Source organism: Capra hircus, chromosome 3 (genome assembly GCF_001704415.2).
Source record: "Capra hircus breed San Clemente chromosome 3, ASM170441v1, whole genome shotgun sequence".
NCBI classification, from domain to species: domain Eukaryota; kingdom Metazoa; phylum Chordata; class Mammalia; order Artiodactyla; family Bovidae; genus Capra; species Capra hircus.
This window is the reverse complement of record NC_030810.1, coordinates 110,744,010-110,750,189: the sequence shown is the minus strand read 5'-3', so window position 1 is coordinate 110,750,189 and position 6,180 is coordinate 110,744,010.

Here is a 6,180-nt window from a genome sequence, read left to right as displayed (position 1 = left end):
GACTTAAGTTATCACTGGCTTCAGTCCATGGTGTCACAAAGATTCAAAGACGACTGAGCGACTGAACTGAACTCAGCTTCTCTATAACCAGGCCCTTTGCACTCTACCTCCAATGAGTGGACTTCTCCACTTTTCTCCAAATCTGCAACCACCATCCGATGTACAACCATCATCCTTTCAACCTGAATGCTACAATAACCTCAGAGCAATTCTCCCCAATATTTGCTCTTGGCTCCCTCAAATCCATTCTCCATGACATAGCCAAAGTATTGTTTTTAACATAAATCAGATCCTTCACTTGTCTGCTTAAAATACTTCAAGACTTCCTAGTGCACTCAGGATAAAAGTTGAATATACATGGCTTTAGACAGTCTGGCCCATCCCACCCTCAGCTAACATCATTCTTCCTCCACTATCTCTATTTAGCCTTTGAGATCTTCTTTTATCTCCCTTATTAGAGAAAAGAATGATCTATGTTAACAGACCTATTTACTTCTGCCTCAAGGCCCTTCCTCTGCCTGCCTGGTTTCTCCTTATTTTTAGGTGTCAGCTTACCTATGTCACATTCCAAGAGAGACCTTCCCACGCCCTTCTATCTGAAATACATCCCCCTATTATCCTATCACACCTTCTATGTCATTTATTATGTGTCATTAAATATTTATTTTCATTTGTTTAATGTCTGTTTTTCCTACTATACCATAAGCTCTTCCAGAAGAGGGACCATGATAATTTTGTTTATCACCATATCCCTAACATATAGCAAGTGTTCAATAAATATTAATAAATAAATAAAATGGAGTTGTTTATGAAGTAGTGAATTTTTGTGAGAATTAAGTAAAACAATTCACCTGAAACTCCTAGCATTATGGTTAGCAAATAAAAGAGCTCAATCAATTAAGAGCCAGCCATCATTATTTTGTATTCTTACTGTTTGTTATTATTATTATTATTATTAAATTACATTCACCTGAACTAGTATAATCTTCTTACAGGCCTTCAGCACAATAAGAAAGGAAAAATGATACACTGTCTGTGTATACTGTTTCCACATTATTTCCTATCCTATCTCTGCTCAAATTTTCTAATTCCATTCATTTACCTCATCTGAGAAATAATCCTCCTTTTTCCCAGGGTTGAATCCTCCAATTTTTAAAAAAATGTTTTATTGAGGAACAACCGACATACAAAGAGCTGTGCATGCTTGATGCAAATAGGCTGATAAGTTTGAAGATAAATATACACTGATGAAACCATAATCACAATCAATACTGTAAATGGTAATACATCATCACATCCAAAAATTTCCTCCACTCTCTTTTTAATTTTTAATTTTTTGTGTGTGATAAGAGCACATAAGATCTGCCCTCTTACATTTTTAAGTGTAAATGCAATATCCTCAACTATAGGCACAATGCTATGCAGTAGATCTCTGGGACTCATTGCTCTTGCATAACTGAGCCTTTGTATCTTTTAACCAACACCTTCCCTATTCCACCTGCTCTACTCCCCCTCTTCCTATACCTTGGTAACCACCATTCTGCTCTCTTCTTCTATAAGTTTAATTGTTTTATATTACTCATATCAATAGGATTGTATACCCTTTGTTTTCCCACATCTAGATTATTTCACTTAGCATAGTGTCCATTAGGTTCATCCATGAATTTCATGTCCTTTGTATATATATACTCAGAAGTAAAATGGCTGGATCATGTTGTAGTTCTATTTTTCAATTTTGGGGAAACTCCATACGATTTTCCACAGTGTCTGTACCAATTTATATTCCCACCAGCAGTGTACAAGAGTTCCCTTTTCTCCACATCCTCCTCACCAACACTTATCTTTTTATTTTTTTTCCTCAAAGTATAGTTGATTTACAATGTTGTGTTAGTTTCCGGTATACAGCAAACTGATTCAGATACAGATATATAGATATTCTTTTTCAGATTCTTTTTCATTTAGGTTATTATAAGACATTGAATGTTGAACTATACCAGCTCCTGTGCTATACAATAGGTCCTTGTTGTTTGATTTTTTAAAATAATTGTCACCCTAATAGGTATAAGGTGATGTCTCATTGTGGTTTTGATTTGCATTTTCCTGATGATTAGTGATGTTGAGCATCTTTTCATATACCTGTTACCATTTATTTGCATGTAATATATTTTACTAACCTTTTACATTCAGCTTATGGCTATCCAGTGAGTCTCTTGTAGAATGAATATAGTTTGATCTTTTTATTGTATCCATTCAAGCACCTTTAAGATTTTTGATTGAAAAGTTTAGTCCACTTACATTTAAATTAATAAGTAATTATTGGGCTTCCCTGGTGGCTCAGAGGTTAAAGCGTCTGCCTGGAATGAGGGAGAAACAGGTTCGATCCCTGGGTTGGGAAGATCCCCTGGAGAAGGAAATGGCAACCCACTCCAGTACTCTTACCTGGAAAATCCCATGGAAGGATGAGCCTGGCAGGCTACAGTCCATGGGTTCACAAAGAGTCAGACACGACTGAGCGACTTCACTTTCACTTTCACTAAGGACTTACTACTGTCATTTGTTAATATTTTTTTATTTTGCTGTTTTTTTGTTCTTCTTTTCCTCTCTTTATGATTTGATAATTCTTTGTGCTTATATGATTTGACTTCTTTCTCTTTTTCTTTTGTGTATCTCTTTAGGTGTTTTTTGTGGTTACCCTGAGGCCTATATATAGCATCTTATAACAGTCTATTTTAAGCTAATAATAGTTTAACTTTAGTTGCATGCAAAACTCTTCATAGAATAGTTGCATTCAAAATTTTCTCATTACACAGTTTGCTATTGATGTCATAATGCATATTTTAAAAATTGTGTATCCATTAATAGATTTTTTAATTTATGGTTAATACCTTTATCTTTTAACTTTTATACTAGAGTTAAAAATGACTTATGTGGCACTATTACAATATTACATTATTCTGTAGTTGTCTATATACAGACCTTCCTTGAGTTACAATGGGATTATGTCCCCAAAAGCCCAGTGGAAGTTGAAAATGTCATAAGCCAAAAGGCATTTAATACATCTGCTGCTGCTACTGCTGCTAAGTCGCTTCAGTCATGTCCGACTCTGGGCGACCCCATAGACGGCAGCCCACCAGGCTCCCCTGTCCCTGGGATTCTCCAGGCAAGAATACTGGAGTGGGTTGCCATTTCCTTCTCCAATGCATGAAAGTGAAAAGTGAAAGTGAAGTCACTCAGTCTTACCTTAAACTGCTCAGGATATTCACGTTAACCTACAGATGGGCAAAATCATCTAACACAAAGCCTATTTTAGAATAAAGTACTGATGAGTTCTCATGTAAGTTATTAAATACTGTACTGAAATAACTGAATGGATATATCGGTACAAAATGGTTATAAATGTATCAGTTATTTGCCTTCGTGGTCATGTGGCTGACTGGGAGCTGTGGCTCACTGCCCTTCCCAGCATCACAAGAGAGTATCATATCACACATTCATAGTTGGGAAAAGATCAAAATTCAAAGTATGGATTTTACTGAATGCATGACACTTTCACACGATTGTAAAATCAAAAATTGTAAGTTGAACCATTAGGGATTGTCTGTGCTTACCTTTATCGATGAGATCTATACTTTCATTTGCTTTGGTGTTGCTGTTTAGCACACTTTCATTTCAATATGAAGAATTTCCCTTAGCATTTCCTGTAAGGCAGATCTCCTTCAGTTTTTATTTGTCTGAGAAAGTCTTTCTATTTCATTTCTAAAAGTTTTTCCAGGTATAAAATATTCCTGTTGGCAGTTGTCTTCTTTCAGAACTTTGAATATATCATTCCACTCCTTCCTGGACTGCAAGGCTCCTGCTGAGAAACCTTTGACAGTTTTGTGGGAATTTACTTGTATTTGACAAGTCATTTTTCTCTTGAGGATTTCAAAATTCTATTTTTGACTTTTGACCATTTAATTACAATGTGTCTCAGTGTAGATATTTTTGGACTCAACCTATTTCTATTGCTTTAACCTTCATGAATCTGGATATCCATTTTTTCCCAGATTTGGGAAGTTTTCAGCTATTATTTCTTTAAATAAGCTTTCTGCCACCTTTCTCATTCTCAGGTTTTATGTTCCACTGGGGTGCTAGAACCTCTCAGCTGGACTCTGGAGCACTCATAAAGGTATCTTTGTCCATGAATGGTTGTTAAATTGGTTTTTCTGTGGTAGGACAAGGACTAGAATCTCTTATTCCACTATCTAATTGAAGTCTTTCTAATATATCTTTTTAAAGTGTATCTTTCTCTGATCATAAAATAACAAATATAAATAATTCAAACATTCCACAAGCAAAAAATTGCCTAATCTCTAAGATAACCACTATTAATGATTCCATATTTTTAATTTTTTTATTTGGCTGTGCTGAGTCTTAGTGGTGGCACAGAGGATCTTCAACCTTCAGCGCAACAAGTGGGTTCTTTTAGTTACAGCACACAGAATCTTTAGTTGGCAGCATGTAGGATCTTTTAGCTGTGGCATGCCAGATCTTTTTTATAGTTGCAGCATGTGAATTCTTAGTTGTGAGATGCAAACTCTTCATTGTGGCATGTGAGATACAGTTCCCCAATCAGGAATCAAACCCAGGCCCTCTGTATTGGGAGCATGGCATGTTGGCCACTGGAACACTAAGGAAGTTCTATGATTCCATATTGAAAGAACAACTTGTTTACCAGAATGGAATTTTTTAGAACTTGCTTTTTTTTTTTTTTTTGGCTTAAGAATATTTCTTAATCAATTTTTAAATGTCAAAACATGTAGCTCTACTACATTCTTTTTGCTTTTGATTAATTTTTTACCTATAGATAGTTAAAATACAAAGAGCACTTTAAAATGCACATAGCAACTAATTACATCTCCAGTTGTGGTGGGTGGGGGCGGCTGTTTAGTTGTGGCATGAGGGCTTCTCATTGCAGTGGTTTCTCTTGTTGCAGATCATGGGCTCCAGGTGCACAGGCTTCAGTAGCTGTGGTGCATGGGCTCAGTAGTTACAGCTCACAGGCTGAGTTGTCCAATGAATGGGATCTTCCTGGAACAGGGATCAAACCCCTGTTCCCTGTGTTGGCAGATATGTTCTTTACCACTGAGCAACCAGGGAAACCCTGTTTGGTGGATTTTAAGCCAACTAAATTCTTCCAAAATTTAAAAATTTCTTTAAACAGCCCAGGACTTTTGGAGAGGGCCCATGTGCTAGAGACTATGTAATGGAGACCAGCTCTCAAGACCTCAAGATTTAATGGGAAGGAGTGGGAGAGTTGAGTAAGGAAGAATGGAAATAATGATGGGAACAATAAATGAGCAAAACAAAATTCACTAAAGTTAAACTAATCTCAAATACTGGCTATTAATTAGGGCTTTCCTGGTGACTCAGATGGTAGAGAATCTGTCTGCAATGCAGAAGACCCAGGTTCAATCCCTGGGTCAGGACGATCCCCTGGAGAAGGGAATAGCAACCAACTCCAGTATTCTTGCCTGGAGAATTCCACGGAAAGAGGAGCCTGGCAGGCTCTAGTCCGTGGGGTCACAAAGAGTCCAACACAACTGAACGACTAAAACACACACTGGCTATTAATTATATTATCAATCAGAACAGGACTGAGAAATTTGTTCAGGAAGAAGGAAGGGCTTCCAGTAATAGAGTCATGGAGGAATCAAAGAAAAAAGAAGGGTTATTTCTATGCCCATGCAAGATGGCCTAAAGTTTTGGGGAGATTTCTTTCAGTAGAGAGTGCCTTTTTCTCAAGGAGATCAAGAAAAAAATAAGATTTTCAAGGTCTTTCAAAGGGGAAAAAATGAGAATCATGTGGAAGTCAGGGCAGGTAGAGAAACGTGTTCAACATCTAGGATACCCAAAAACAGCAAAAAACAATTAGAAATCATGGCATGAAAGGGACTGCTAAATCAAGAGCAGGAAATATACCAGAATTCACCTTAAGTCTGGATAGCAATAGGGAATCACTACTAAAACAAGAACTAGGAATGTGTCTATAAATACCTAAGAGATAAATAAGAAAAGAGCCAATAAGAAAAACTAAGCTTACATTTCAGTATAGACCAGGAGATAAAAGATAGACTTCTTGATTCTTGTATTTCCTTGAACCTTTTAAACTTCCTCCATATGTATTACCAATGACACACT